The 17340-nt window shown below is 40.2% G+C and overlaps 1 protein-coding gene across 2 annotated transcripts in view; it reads right to left on the bottom strand.

The window, feature by feature from the left end:
- Window positions 1-17340, bottom strand: part of LOC133554206 (neurogenic locus notch homolog protein 1-like) — a 129042-nt gene that overhangs the window by 89230 nt on the left and 22472 nt on the right. The window lies entirely within an intron of this gene.

A 17340-nucleotide genomic window follows, 5' to 3' on the forward strand; every position in this document is an offset into this window, starting at 1 on the left:
ATGGATTGTAACTTCTCACCATGACTACCAATTAGTTTTCACCTGTCATGTCACGCACCTGGTTTGTTTGGACTCACGCACCTGTCACTAATCACAGCACCATTTAAGCCCGTAGTTGCCAGGCAGTCAGCCTGGCGACATCACCCTCTACACACCCTTGATACCTGATTGATTGCTCACTTCTTGCCATAGATTCATGCTTTTCACGTCACAGTAACAGTTTTTGTTCTTGTTGTCAATAGTTCTGTCCTTGTGTGAGTTTTTGTTTTCAGAGTCAAGTTTTGAACCTTTGCTGAGAGCGCCTTTTGTTTGTTCCTTTTTTTGAGTTAATAATAAAAGATGTCATTACCTTCATGCCATGTCCGGTCCAGTCGATTTGCACAAGGGGAAAACAAACCACACCAAAGTCCTAGTCATGACAGCCTCATTTAGTAAAAAAAAGTAAAATTCCATTCCGTTTTTCAAGGTGGTCTGCCATAATGTTTTAAACTTTCAATCAGATATTATTGTGAGGTTTTGTATTAGTGTTCCTAAAAATCCGATATACCGGCCTCCAGCGACATTTTTTTCTCTAAATGTGGCCTCCGAGTCAAAAAATTGCCCAGGCCTGATTTAACCTATAGTATTGAGGCACCATAGACAGCCCTGGAACCAAATGTGGGTCAGAGGTTAGCATCATGGTCAGTAAGGTATGCCGTTTGTGGTAAAAAGTGGGTAAAGTGTCCTGCACAAGGACACAACAACAGTGACTGGGATGTACAAAGGGGGATTCGACCCACCAGCCCTTCAATTAATGGACGACTAGCACCTTACTTGCCAACCCTCCCGGATTTTCCGGGAGAGTCCCGAAAAACTGCCGGGACCAATTTTCTCACAAAAATCTCCCGAAATTCAGGCGGAACTGGAGGCCATTAGGGAATTTTTGATCAAATAATCTGTAGTAGCAATATTAATAATGTTGTGTTTATTATGCGTAGTGCACTTAAAATAATTATGACCATATCTAGGAATTGATATGACGGGAATTTTCCGATTGTTTGCTTGGTGCTTTGATAAACTGAACGCATATACATGGTACTATTTGTGATGTTATGAGCCAGGGAAAAAAAGAACTACCCTACCCAGCATGCAACAGAAGTGACGAGCATGCGCGGTAGTCCGGTATAGGTTGTGTCGCCATGACGGCATCTTGTATGTTGTGATATGCACGCTCTGAAAGCAAACGTTAAGAACTCAGCCAACACTCCTCGTCTGCATTATTCATAAATAGACAGACAACACATATACTCCGCTGCTTCACAGGCCGCTGGATGTAGCCGGCAAAGTATTCCCATGCTAGCTAACCAGTCTAGCAAGCACGCGTCTATCAGTCCAAAACGGCCCGATCTATCCACATCCAGAATTATCTGGCGGTCGTAAGTGATCCCGGAGTGACCACGCTGTAAGCCAGCCATGAAATTTGCAGAATTGTCTGGTATTTTTGCCAAATGTTCCATCTTTACCGAGAGCCCCTCGACGCCGAAGTACATCCGGGAGATGCCATCTTGTTAAGGAAAGGCGTTAACAAAATAAAAGCATGTAAACAACATACGCAAATGTGCGATAAAATAATTGTCGGCGTTAATAGATTGATGAGTTAACGCGTAATTAACGCATTAATTTGCCCACCCCTAATATATATATATATATATATATATATATATATATATATATATATATATATATATATATATATATATATATATATATATATTTGACTTGGTGAATTGTAGCTGTAAATATACTCCTCCAATCTTAACCACGCCCCCCGCCCCACCCCTGACCATGCCACCCACCTCCCGAAATCGGAGGTCTCAAGGTTGGCAAGTATGACTAGCACTACAATTAATATATGGCACTATAGCGTGCCCACTTAGCGCATCCTGGAGCACGTGACCAAAAACACAGCTCATTAGCATTAAAGCTACAGACACACTATACTGTGTGTATGTCAGGCTTACTAAAAGCGCTTTTAAACTGTTTTTAAAATCCAGCATCAAGGTTTGATTTTGATGCAACACATTTCCAATACACTATTGCGGAGCCACAAAGACTTAAGATGAGTGAAAAATATGACATCAAATTGGCTTTCCAACAACGTAACACCACTGTGACATCAAATACCTGACCACAGACAGTCTATTAGCCCTGAAGGCCTGGCAGGACTATGTCTCAAAACGTTCCCAGGAAGTTCAATGTATGTGTGTGTATGTAGGTTGCAGTGGCCTCCTCTTTGGGGGCAGACGGGTGTTTAGACAGTCGCTCTCTCGGGGGATTACACAGCCTTAGGATTGTGTCAAGGAAAAGAAAACATCACATGCTAGGCTGCCCGCTGCATAAACACTGAGTGGTGGCATGTCAACAAATGGTCACTGAAATCGCTCTATATGTCTACTCCATATTACTTACTAAATTACCATAGTAACTCATTAGATTACCACAGTAACTAGTATATCATGCTAAAGCACAGATTCCAAGCATTGAAAGACTTAGTATAGTTGAAGACTTACGGTCATTAGAAAACATCACTGCACATCATAATGGCAGCTACACTTTCCATCTTAAAGATCTAAAAAAATTATTTGGGAATGTTCGGCGGGCCAGATTGAAAAGCTTAACGGGCCACAAGTGGCCCCCGGGCCTTAATTTGCCCAGGTCTGTTCTAAGATCTACTTCTATGCTACTTCCTGGTTCAAGGTCCTATGAAACAAAGGAGAATGATTGTTCCATTGACACCAAAGTGACCTAAATTGTAAAAAGTAAAAATACATTTTATGATTTCCACCTTTATCTAGGTGTGCACTGACATTTGACAAGCTTTTCCTTGGTCATTGCACCAATCTTCTACAAACTATTGGTAAGAACTGACTACTTGGCAAACCAATAAACATAGGCATTCTTGGCAAAGGTAATGAAAGTTACAAGCAAGAAAATGTCGAAATTGTTGTATTTGGACAAATAAATGAGAAAATTCAGTCAATAAATTGACTATCTGTTGTGTCAAATGGTGACTGTAAAATATATATATTTTTTATTAGCTTTGACAACTAGCCAACTAATGACAGCATATTACTTACGTATTACTTTATATAGGCCTCAAACTAGGGCTAGGCGATATGGCCTTTTTTGATATCTCAAGATTTTTAGGCCATGTCACGATACACGATATACCGTATTTTTCGGACTATAAGTCAGTTTGGCCGGGGGTGTGACTTATACTCAGGAGTGACTTATGTGTGAAACTATTAACACATTACCGTAAAATATCAAATAATATTATTTAGCTCATTCACTAGACGTATAAGATTTCATGGGATTTAGCGATTAGGAGTGACAGATTGTTTGGTAAACGTATAGCATGTTCTATATGTTATAGTTATTTGAATGACTCTTACCATAATATGTTACGTTAACATACCAGGCACCTTCTTAGGTGGTTATTCATGCATCAAATGACGTACACTTATTCAGCCTGTTGTTCACTATTCTTTATTTATTTAAATTTCCTTTCAAATGTCTATTCTTGCTGTTGGTTTTTATCAAATAAATTTCCCTCAAAAATGTGACTTATACTCCAGTGCGTCTTATATATATTTTTTTCCTTCTTTATTATGCATTTTTGGCAGGTGCGACTTATACTCCGGAGCGACTTACACTCCGAAAAATACGGTATATCTCGATATTTTGCCTTAGCCTTGAATGAACACTTGATGCATTTATTTACAGCAGTATGATGATTCTATGTGTCTACATTAAAACATTCTTGTTCATACTGCATTAATATATGCTCATTTTAAACTTTCATGCAGAGAGGGAAATCACAAGTCAATTGACCAAAACTGTATTTATTAAACAATTAAGCAGTGGCATAAACGTTCATGTCATTTCAAAACAGAAAGTGCAAGTGCATTTTAAAACAAGCTATGAGTGCACTTTTGTGTATGATGTCACTAAGAGGACATATCAAAACAACACTAAATTAAAGTGCAATTTTTTTACAGAACGCCATTACAATAGTTTAAAACAAATAAAGTGCACTTTTGTGCATTAAGTCACACAAGACATTTCAAAAACTGTCAAATAAAAATTAGATGCATAATAGGAAATCAAATCGCTATGTGGTAGGTTACTGCGGACGTTATCTCCTTATGTTCACCATTTTTTTTATACGGTGTTGATGTCGAAATGGTTGCTTCGGCATATTGTTGCTATGGCACCGAATGGAGATGTTGACATGCTGAGTAGCCACTCTTCATTCTCTAGCAGGTGACTATTTAAATGATGCTACTTTTGTAGCAACGCTTTTGCCGCATACTTGACAAATTACGGTTGTCTGTTCGACATATTCCCACTTGAAGCCAAATCACCGCCAGACGATGGACCCCCTGCTGTTTTTCTTGGGAATTAATTCTTCCTTCATTTGTTACCAGATTCGCACCTTCTTTCTCTCGCATTACTACTAGCATCACAGCTAACGTTACCCATGCTTCTACCTCTCTGCTCCGCAAGAGCGTATACGTATGTGACGTATGTAAGAAGGTGCGCTTGCTGTCTGTGACAAGGAAAGACAACAAAGAGTGAGAAGAGCCTGTAGTGTAATGCCAGCAGCTAATAGCAACTGTGTGAGAACGTATACTCCAATATCACTATATAGTCATTTTTTTATATTGCACAGAGACAAACCTGCAATATATCGAGTATATCGATATATCGCCCAGCCCTACCTCAAACTTCATTTAAATTTTAGGTTGTTTCAATGACCTATTAAGATACGATTGTGTCTTAAGTGATTACTGAAACAACATTTTACCAATTTTGAAATACTCGCTATTTTGTTTTTTTTTCCAAAATATCACTGCAAAAACTGAAGTAAGATTAAATATCTCAAATAAGGGTGATATATGCTTATTTTCTGTCTGATAAGATAATTATTCTCACTAAGCAGATTTTATGTTAGAGTCTTTTACTTGTTTTTAGTATTTTGGTCCTAAATGATCTCAGTAAGATATTACAGCTTGTTGCTGAGATGTTATGACCAAAATGAATAAAATATGCTTGAAACTAGAATGTCAACTGTTGCAAAGCTGTTTCCAACACTCACAAGTATAAAACTACTTTTTTAAAGTAATAATTTCTTTTTTCAAGCATGAGTAAAAAGATCATGAATTTGACACAATTGTGTCTCATAATTAAAACAGATGACAGCCAAATGGACTTTGCTTTTTTTATTTTCCATGAAAAAATAGAAAATACGTACTCATATAGTAGTACAGTTGACACAGTACAGTAAACTGACAGTTAATATTTAAACATTTCCCATGTAACATTTCAAACAATTTTGAACAGAAATAGTTCATGCACATTCAGATAAATTCTTCAAAATTACAATTAAAATGTTTGTCGCCGGAAGCCAGGCTGTATATATGCGCACTAATTGACTGAAAGGGCACGCACGTACTTGGCGTGATGATGTCATGTTATCGATGGAAAAATTCATTTTTAGACAATATGATTTGCCTGAGCGGCTATGAGACCCCGAGAGTAACAAACGGTTGCCTTTTTGCCTTTCCATTAAGAACAATGAATGAGTTTTTAGTATAAGTTTGCTGGTTTCAACAAATGTAATGCCGAGCGCATATCATCATGTCAAGATAATGGCACTAGCATTTACATAATTTAAGAATATTATTGAACATATTGAGCAAAAAGATCTCATATTTTTTTCCTACCAAGAAAAGTGCACTTGTTATTAGTTAAAATATACTTATTTTAAGGTATTTTGGGGTTCCTTGAAGTTGGCTAATTTTACTTGTTTCGAAAAGTCTTGACAAGCCAAATTTTCTTGTTCTATTGGCAGATAATTTTGCTTCGTTCAAGTAAAATACCCCTCATTTTTGTAATTTGTTTTCTTGTTTTTGAACACTGACTTTTTGCAGTGTAGGGCACAAGTAGTAGTAGCAGCTGGGGCAAATGCAGCTGCCTAGCAATTTCACTTTTTCCACAGTCCTATAGTAAGTACATGTAATAGAAAGGTTAAGAAATAAAATAAAGACCTGGGTGAAAATGCTGTATAATGTCTTTAAAGTACAGTCTCAAACTAGCATTACAACTTGTTGTGGCCTAAAATGTTGTGAGGCGCCACACAAGCTCACTGCTGAAAGGCAGCAGGTGCGCATGTTAATGAGGAGACGGCAGCTGCTGTCCTGGCAGAATCTAGGGCCGCCCTCAAAAGCCCCCCCCCATATTCCCACTACTCTTCCTTCCATCCTTCCTCCTCATGATCCTCCATTCCAACACTGTCTGGACACAACCTATAAGTGTTGTCCAAACTTTTGCCAACCAGGGCCAACTACAAAAAATATTTTGATTTATAATTGTCATTTGACAATCAAAACAAACTAGGAAGTTACAAAAAAATAAGAAGAAAGGGCTAACTTTTAGGCTTATGTTATATGTGACAAGGGCTTCACGGTGGCAGAGGGGTTAGTGCGTCTGCCTCACAATACGAAGGTCCTGCAGTCCTGGGTTCAATTCCAGGCTGAGGATCTTTCTGTGTGGAATTTGCATGTTCTCCCCGTGAATGCGTGGGTTCCCTCCGGGTACTCCGGCTTCCTCCCACCTCCAAAGACATGCACCTGGGGATAGGTTGATTGGCAACACTAAAATGGGCCCTAGAGTGTGAATGTGAGTGTGAATGTTGTCTGTCTATCTGTGTTGGCCCTGCGATGAGGTGGCGACTTATCCAGGGTGTACCCCGCCTTCCGCCCGATTGTAGCTGAGATAGGCGCCAGCGCCCCCCGCGACCCCGAAAGGGAATAAGCGGTAGAAAATGGATGGATGGATATATGTGACAAAGCAAATAGTTGCGAATCTTGCAGACATGAACATCCAGGCAAAATTACATTATTAATTTTAGGGACTGTCCAAAACTCACTCTGTAACACCACCTGGAGGGTGTGCTGTCCTGAACTGGGCTTTTATTTTGTTTGGTTTGCTGTCGTTGTTTTTACATTGTATTTGCTCTACAGCAGGAGTGTCCCAACTTCTGGATTTGGGGGCCACATTGATCTAAAGAAATTTGGGTGGGGGCTGAAAGCAGACTGGATTTAAAGTAACAAAATATACACCGTATTTTTCGGACTATAAGTCACAGTTTTTTTCATAGTTTGGCCGGGGCTGCGACATATACTCCGGAGCGACTTATGTGTGAAATTATTAACACATTACCGTAAAATATCAAATATTATTATTTATCTCATTCGCGGAAGAGACGAAGAAAATGTCAGCAATCGTCACACACACGTCAGCCAATAAGAATTCGGCGGGTGAGGGTCTCTGCAGAAGTGCATGGTGGGTCATGCAATGCTAACTGCTATATGTTACTGCCGTAGCTATTAAAATGAATCATTTCATCGTTGGCGGTAACTTATAAAAACTGAGAAGGGCTGAACAAAAATGGCACCGAAAAGGAAATCATGTACTGCAGATTACAAGCTGGACGTAGTGAAATATGCAGCAGAAAACGACAAGAGGAAGCGGCCCATACCTTTGGAGTTGGCAGAGTTGTTTAGAAGCGACGTCGAGGAAGAAGATTTCATCGGATTTATCGATAAGGAGTGACAGATTGTTGGGTAAACGTATAGCATGTTCTTTATGTTATAGTTATTTGAATTACTCTTGCCATAATATGTTACGTTAACATACCAGGCACCTTCTCAGTTGGTTATTTATGCGTCATAAAACGTACACTTATTCAGCCCGTTGTTCACTATTCTTTTTTTATTTTAAATTTCCTTTCAAATGTCTATTCTTGGTGTTGGGTTTTATCAAATAAATTTCCCCCAAAACAGAGACAAACCCGCAATATATCGAATATATCGATATTTCGCCCAGCCCTACTTTCAAATAAATTTTAAAGAGGCCTTTTTGTTTATATTTTATATTATAGTCGACTAAATTTACTGTATATTTAGCATATGTATATACATATTGATACACATTGATATCCAAGATGGCGGCGCCCGGACGGACTGCAACATCGCGGAGCTCTTGCTAAAGATGGAACATTTGGCAGAAATACCGGACAATTCTGCAAACTTCATGGCTGGCTCACATCGTGGTCACTCCGTGATCACATACGACCGCCAGACACTTCTGGATGTGTACATATCGGGCCGTTTTGGACTGATAGACGCGGGCTTGCTAGACCTGCTAACTAGCACGGGAATAGTTCGGCGGCTACATCCAGCGGCCTGTGAAGCAGCGGAGTATAGTAGCAGTGGAGGCCGTCTACGGAGCAGACGCCAGCGGTGTGATCGGAAACGCGGATGTCGAGCGGGGCTAAAAACAAATCAGAAGGCTAATCCCCACAGAACACCACTTCCCTCCATCCTGAAGCCGGATTTAAATGGAAGATGCGAGACTACTGGTTTGGGTAAGGAGTCAGTTAAATTAGAACAAGTTTTTTCTGCTTTGATTGTTTCAGAGTTGGACATGTGTTTTACTGAGGTGGCTAACTACTATGCGTGCAGTTTATCAAAGCAACAAACAAACAATCGGAACATGTGTTCTACTGAGGTGGCTAACCATGATGCGTGCAGTTTATCAAAGCAACAATCAAACAATCGGAAAATTCCTGTCGTATCAATTCCTAGATATGGTCGTAATTATACTAAATGCACTGGGCATAATAAACACAACATTATTAATATTGCTACTATGGATAATTTGATCAAATATTCCCTAAAACAGCCCACTACCTACAATATAGTTTTTTTAAACATAAGATCATTGTCTCCCAAAACGTTGTTAGTTAATGATATCATCAGAGACAACAATCTTAACGTCATCGGTCTCAGCGATACCTGGCTTAAACCAAACGACCTTTTTGCGCTAAATGAGGCATGTCCTCCTAACTTTACACATGCGCATATTGCCCGTCCTCTTAAAAGGGGTGGGGGGGTCGCACTAATATACAACAAAAACTTTAACCTTAGTCCTAACATAAATAATAAATATAAATCGTTTGAGGTGCTTACTATGAGGTCTGTCACACCGCTGCCTCTACACCTGGCTGTTATCTACTGGCCCCCAGGGCCCTATTCGGACTTTCTCAATGAATTCTCAGAGTTCGTTGCTGATCTAGTGACACACGCCGATAATATAATCATAATGGGGGACTTTAATATCCATATGAATACCCCATCGGACCCACCGTGCGTAGCGCTCCAGACTATAATTGATAGCTGTGGTCTCACACAAATAATAAATGAACCCACGCATCGCAACGGTAATACGATAGACCTAGTGCTTGTCAGGGGTATCACCGTTTCCAAAGTTACGATACTCCCGTATACTAAAGTATTGTCTGATCATTACCTTATAAAATTTGAGGTTCAGACGCATGTTCGTCAAACTAATAATAATAATAACTGCTATAGCAGCCGCAACATTAATACGGCCACAACGACAACTCTTGCTGACCTACTGCCCTCGGTAATGGCACCATTCCCAAAATATGTGGGCTCTATTGATAACCTCAATAACAACTTTAACGACACCCTGCGCGAAACCATTGATAACATAGCACCGCTAAAGTTAAAAAAGGCTCCAAAAAAGCGTACCCCGTGGTTTACAGAAGAAACTAGAGCTCAGAAATTATTATGTAGAAAGCTGGAACGCAAATGGCGCACGACTAAACTTGAGGTGCACCATCAAGCATGGAGTGATGGTTTAATAACTTATAAACGCATGCTTACCTTAGCTAAAGCTAAATATTACTCAAATCTCATCCACCGTAATAAAAACGATCCTAAATTTTTGTTTAGTACGGTAGCATCGCTAACCCAACAAGGGACCCCTTCCATTAGCTCCACCCACTCAGCTGATGACTTTATGCAATTTTTTAGTAAGAAAATTGAAGTCATTAGAAAGGAGATTAAAGACAATGCGTCCCAGCTACAACGGGGTTCTATTAACACTGATACGATTGTATATACGGCGGGTACTGCCCTCCAAAATAGTTTCTCTCGTTTTGAGGAAATAACATTAGAGGAATTGTTACAACGTGTAAATGGAATAAAACAAACAACATGTTTACTTGACCCTCTTCCTGGGAAACTGATCAAGGAGCTCTTTGTATTATTAGGTCCATCTGTGCTAAATATTATAAACTTATCACTTTCCTCGGGCACTGTTCCCCTAGCATTCAAAAAAGCGGTTATTCATCCTCTTCTTAAAAGACCTAACCTCTATCCTGACCTCATGGTAAACTACCGACCGGTGTCTCACCTTCCCTTTATTTAAAAAATCCTCGAAAAAATTGTTGCGGAGCACTTAAATGAACACTTAGCGTCTAACAATCTATGTGAAACCTTTCAATCCGGTTTCAGGGCAAATCACTCCACGGAGACAGCCCTCGCAAAAATTACTAATGATCTATTGCTAACGATGGACTCTGATGCGTCATCTATGTTGCTGCTCCTCGATCTTAGCGCTGCTTTCGATACTGTCAATCATAATATTTTATTAGAACGTATCAAAACACGAATTGGTATGTCAGACTTAGCCCTGTCTTGGTTTAACTCTTATCTTACTGATAGGATGCAGTGTGTCTCCCATAACAATGTGACCTCGGACTACGTTAAGGTAACGTGTGGAGTTCCCCAGGGTTCGGTCCTTGGCCCCGCACTCTTCAGCATCTACATGCTGCCGCTAGGTGACATCATACGCAAATACGGTGTTAGCTTTCACTGTTATGCTGATGACACCCAACTCTACATGCCCCTAAAGCTGACCAACACGCCGGATTGTAGTCAGCTGGAGGCGTGTCTTAATGAAATTAAACAATGGATGCCCGCTAACTTTTTGCAACTCAACGCCAAAAAAACGGAAATGCTGATTATCGGTCCTGCTAGACACCGACCTCTATTTAATAATACAACTCTAACATTTGACAACCAAACAATTAAACAAGGCGACACGGTAAAGAATCTGGGTATTATCTTCGACCCAACTCTCTCCTTTGAGGCACACATTAAAAGTGTTACTAAAACGGCCTTCTTTCATCTCCGTAATATCGCTAAAATTCGCTCCATTCTGTCCACTAAAGACGCTGAGATCATTATCCATGCGTTTGTTACGTCTCGCCTCGACTACTGTAACGTATTATTTTCGGGTCTCCCCATGTCTAGCATTAAAAGATTACAGTTGGTACAAAATGCGGCTGCTAGACTTTTGACAAGAACATGAAAGTTTGATCACATTACGCCTGTACTGGCTCACCTGCACTGGCTTCCTGTGCACTTAAGATGTGACTTTAAGGTTTTACTACTTACGTATAAAATACTACACGGTCTAGCTCCATCCTATCTTGCCGATTGTATTGTACCATATGTCCCGGCAAGAAATTTGCGTTCAAAGGACTCCGCTTATTAGTGATTCCCAAAGCCCAAAAAAAGTATGTGGGCTATAGAGCTTTTTCATTTCGGGCTCCAGTACTCTGGAATGCCCTCCCGGTAACAGTTCGAGATGCCACCACAGTAGAAGCATTTAAGTCTCACCTTAAAACTCATTTGTATACTCTAGCCTTTAAATAGACTCCCTTTTTTAGACCAGTTGATCTGCCGTTTCTTTTCTTTTTCTCCTATGTCCCACTCTCCCTTGTGGAGGGGGTTCGGTCCGATCCGGTGGCCATGTACTGCTTGCCTGTGTATCGGCTGGGGACATCTCTGCGCTGCTGATCCGCCTCCGCTTGGGATGGTTTCCTGCTGGCTCCGCTGTGAACGGGACTCTCGCTGCTGTGTTGGATCCGCTTTGGACTGGACTCTCGCGACTGTGTTGGATCCATTATGGATTGAACTTTCACAGTATTATGTTAGACCCGCTCGACATCCATTGCTTTCCTCCTCTCCAAGGTTCTCATAGTCATCATTGTCACCAACGTCCCACTGGGTCATTATTGTCACCGATGTCCCACTGGGTGTGAGTTTTCCTTGCCCTTATGTGGGCCTACCGAGGATGTCGTAGTGGTTTGTGCAGCCCTTTGAGACACTAGTGATTTAGCGCTATATAAGTAAACATTGATTGATTGATTGATAAGGTATACATATATGTAGATATATACTGTAAATATATCTATCTATATATGTAATGTGTGTGTATATATATATATATATATATATATATATATATATATATATATATATATATATATATATATTGTAGAATAAAATAAAATAGGCCAATAAACATTCAGAGGAAAAATGTTTCATTCCAAACTGTTTTGGAAAGAGGCTAAAAGGGCTGGCTACTTCAAAAAGACTTTTGTGTTTACTCCCTATTTATTCGACACACAAGAAATCTCAGCACAAGCTTGCTAGTTGCTGCCAGCCTCACGTTATGCTCCCTGGAAAAAAAAAGAAATGTTTTTGCATGCCCTCGCCAAACTGCCCAACGCGCCTTAAAATACAACGCCATGCATTTTCTTGAGCGCACGTGGACAAGCTATCCAAACACAGTCTAGCGATAGGTCAACTGTAGCACACACACTGCAAATAATGCTAACAGTTTGCTCTTTAACATGGCGAGGGCCCGTCAAATACAGCACAAAGTAGCCTTTACAGACAGACTGTGACAAATAAATAAATAAATCGAGGCGGGGGAGACAAAAGATGGTCAACGGCTCTTTATAGAGTCTCAGCGGCACTCAAAACAAACAAGCCAAAAGCAGCTGCTTCAACAAGAGAAATCCGCAGGCCCCAATCTCAACGCAGCAGGTGAAGGCTGCTGGAAGTAAGTAAATAAAGCGGACGTGAAACAAGAAGGAAAAATCAGAAGCTGAGCAAATATCAGGTGTTTGAGAGCTATCGTATAACCGCAGGACAGCAGCGGAATTATCTCGGCGGTAAGGCTGATATGGTTATTATGGCCTCTGTCATCTCTGACCAGCGGGCCTCATTGTTGTAACACCCCTCTCAGCCCGCATGCTCTCCCAGCTGAATGTAGTCCCTGGTAACAGGTTCGCAACATTTATGGGATGGACCGGGACAACGGCTCGAGCCAGCGACAGATGCTGTGCTGACATTTGACACCGGGTCAGGCGTCATTTTAAAAAGGGGTTTCCTCCATTCTACCATCTGCTCCACACAAAAGGGGGCGGAGTCATAATATATATAATACTGTATTAGACTACACATGTGTACTTTACACGAACAAACAGCTGGCACGAGCACCCACATCCGACAGCTGGACCACTTTGTGTGTACCCCTTTTTAAGGCGCTTAGCCAGATAGCGTGTGCATTTATATGATTATTGTGCAATGTGTATCCCTGTGGGAGACAGAATTGGTGTCTGCTTCCATTTCTGGATCGACATAATTGGGAGTATTTCAGGATAATCCTTATTTTTGCAAACCCTACTAGAAAACAACAATTTTATAAACGATTACCAAATCTAAGCTTGCTGTTAAAAGACCTATTATGCAGTGACATTTTAATGATTAATGTGTTAATGAGCTTCCTTAGTTGTTTGTTCTACGTCTGAGAGAATTGATTGATTGAAACTTTTTTTAGCAGATTGCACAGTACAGTACATATTCCGTACAATTGACCACTAAATGGTAACACCCGAATAAGTTTTTCAACTTGTTTAAGTCGGGGTCCACTTTAATCAATTCATGGTACAATTATATACTATCAGCATAATACAGTCATCACACAAGTTAATCATCAGAGTATATACATTGAATTATTTAAATTAGTAAAGTAGTTACAATCCGGGGGGTGGGATGGGGTGCGGGGGGGATGTTAGGTTTTGTTGATATCAGCACTTCAGTCATCAACAAATGCATCATCAGAGAAATGGACATTGAAACAGTGTACCGTATTTTTCGGATTATATATCGCTCCGGAGTATACGTCGCACCGGCCGAAAATGCATAGAAGGAAAAAAACATATATAAGTCGCACTGGAGTCGCATTTTTGGGGGAAATTTATTTGATAAAATCCAACACCAAGAATAGACATTTGAAAGGCAATTTAAAATTAAAAAAAGCATAGTGAACAACAGGCTGAATAAGTGTATGTTACATAAATAACCAACTGAGAAGATGCCTGGTATGTTAACGTAACATATTATGGTAAGAGTCATTCAAATAACTATAACATATAGAACATGCTATACGTTTACCAAAGAATCTGTCACTCCTAATCGATAAATCCCATGAAATCTTTTTCCTCGATGTCGCTTCTAAACAACTCTGCCAACTTCAAAGGTATGCGCCGCTTCCTCTTGTTGTTTTCCGCTGTATATTTCACTACGTCCATCTTGTAATCTGCAGTACATGATTGCCTTTTCGGTGCCATTTTTGTTCAGTCCTTCTCAGTTTTTATAATTTACCGCCAACGATGAAATGACCCATTTTAATAGCTAAGGCAGTAGCATATAACATATAGCAGTTAGCATTCCATGACCCTCCTCCGCCAAATTCTTATTGGCTGACGTGTTTGTGACGATTGCTGACGTATGTGTGAATATTGCTGACATTTTGTTCGTCTCTTCCGCGAATGAGATAAAAATTATTATTTGATATTTTACAATAATGTGTTAATAATTTCACACATAAGTCGCTCCGGAGTTAATTTCGACTTACAGTCCGAAAAATACGGTAGGTCTGACTTGGTAGGATATTTACAGCGAGCAGTGAAAATAGTGAGTTCAGAAAGCATAAGAACAAGTATATACCGGTATAGCTCGGTTGGTAGAGCAGCCGTGCCAGCAACTTTAGGGTTGCAAGTTCGATCCCCGCTTCCGCCATCCCAGTCAATGCCGTTGTGTCCTTGGGCAAGACACTTTGCCCACCAGCTCCCAGTGCCACCCACACTGGTTTAATTGTAACTTAGATATTGGGTTTCACTAAGTAAAGCGCTTTGAGTCACTTGAGGAAAAAGCGCGATATAAATATAACTCACTTCACTTATTTACAATCCGGGGAAGTGGGATGTGGAGAGCGGAGGGTATAAGTCAAGGGTTGTAGTTGCCTGGAGGTGTTCTTTTAGTGCGGTTTTGAAGGAATATAGAGATGCACTTTCTTTTACACCTGTTGGGAGAGCATTCCATATTGATGTGGCATAGAAGGAGAATGAGTTAAAACCTTTGTTAGATCGGAATCTGGGTTTAACGTGGTTTGGAAAGCTCCCTCTCGTGTTGTGGTTATGGCGGTCATTTACGTTATGGAAGAGGTTTGACATGTACTTCGGTATCAGGGAGGTGTAGGCTAGGCTAGGCTCAGTGCAAGTTGTTTTACTCTGTACTCCACCCTGAGCCAGCCCACTTTGGAGAAGTGGGTAGGAGTGAAGAGGCGCTAATAATGACATTCTGAAGGAAAAAAAACTCCACCTTGTGTATATGACCACTGCTTCACAGGGCACAGTTTATTTTTTTAATTTTAAAAATAAAAACTATTTTAAAAAGGAAGCTTTGCCAAACATCTTAAAGTAAAGCTATGCCAACTATTCATTAATCAGCCACAGACTGAGAGCTGTAAATTTTCTAATTTTCTATTCCCTCATGATGTTGCTGTTTAAGCATTGTAGCTATGCTAGTGTCGCTGACGTTTGTGCCCTCCTGTCATACTCCCTAATGCTACCTTGTCGCATGTGATAAGTGGCGTTAGGGCTGGGCAATATATCGATATGCTCAATATATCGCGGGTTTGTCTCTGTGCGATATAGAAAATGACTATATCGTGATATTCGGGTATACTTTCTCACACAGTTGCTTTTAGCTGGGGGCATAACACTACATGCGTTTCCCACTCCTTTCTTGTCTCTCTTTCTCAAAGAAACTTAAACAAGCGCACCTTCTTACATACGTCACGTGTGCAACGTCACACGCCCTCACCGAGTAGACAGGTAGCGGCATGGGTAACATTAGCTGTGATGCTAACGGTGCATTGCGAGTGGTAATACGAGAGAGAGAAGGTTCGAATCTGGTAACAAATAGATGAATAATTCATTCCCAAGAAAAACAGCACGGGGTGCATCGTCTGTCGGTGGTTTAGCTTCAAGCGGGAATATGTTCAACATTTATGCGGCAAAAGCGTGGCTACAAAATTAGCAGCACTGCTAATGTAGCATAATTTGAAAAGTCACCCGCTAGAGAATAAAGAGTCTTTGAAACTGCAAATCAACATCTGCGTTCGGTGCCACACCAACAAAATGCCAAAGCAACTATTTCCAGATCAACAACGTATGAAAGAAAAGGCAACAACAGAAGGAGATAACGTCCACAGGAACTTATTATGCAGCTCATTTTTATTTGACAGTTATTGAAAAATCTTGTGTGACATCATACACAAAAGTGCACTTTATTTATTTTTAACTATTGTAGTGACGTTCTGTACAAAAAGTGCATTTTAATTTAGTGTTGGTTTGATATGTCATCCTAGTGACATCATGCACAAAAGTGCACTCATAGCTTGTTTTAAAATGTCTCTGACAATCTTGCACTTTCTGTTTTGGAAATGACATGAATGTTTGTGCCACTGCTTAATAACTGTTTAATAAATACAGTTTTGCTAAATTGATTAAGTTGGGATTTCCCTCTCTGCATGAAAGTTAAAAATGAGCATATATTAATGCAGTATGAACACATTTTTTTTAATGTAGACACATAGAATCATCATACTGCTGTGATTATTTGCATCAAGTGTTCATTCAAGGCTAAGGCAAAATATGGAGATATACCATATTTCCTTGAATTGCCGACGGGGCGCTAATTAATTTAAAACCTATTCTCACTCCTGGGCTTACCAAAGGCATGCGGTAAAAGGAAGCATGTGCTAATTATTTTAAAACCTCTTCTCACTCCGGCACTTACCAAAGGTAAGCAGTAAAAATTTGATTGTGATGTAAGCTTGGACCTTAAATCCTGCTGAATAGCTCTTAATCTTCTTCCCTTTATGCGATTTCAAATTACCTGTATTGAAATCAGCCTCCTCCATTTAGAAAATGATGACAGGGGAAGTGTCACTCGTGACGTCACGAGTTTGACAAGGCGGTAATACTAAACATGCGCTAATTATTTTGGGAAGAGAGTTTGACCCGGCAGTAATTCAAGGCAGGCGCATACTATATGCCCTGCGGCAATTCAAGGAAATAACGGTATATCGTGTATTGTGACATGGCCCAAAAATATCGAGATATTAATAAAAGGCCGTATCGCCCAGCCCTAAGTGGCGTCTATATGTTGGACATGTGCAGAGTTAAAGAACTTGGAGACACACAACGGAGAAAGGTGT

The sequence above is a fragment of the Nerophis ophidion genome, linkage group LG01 (assembly GCF_033978795.1).
Source record: "Nerophis ophidion isolate RoL-2023_Sa linkage group LG01, RoL_Noph_v1.0, whole genome shotgun sequence".
NCBI classification, from domain to species: domain Eukaryota; kingdom Metazoa; phylum Chordata; class Actinopteri; order Syngnathiformes; family Syngnathidae; genus Nerophis; species Nerophis ophidion.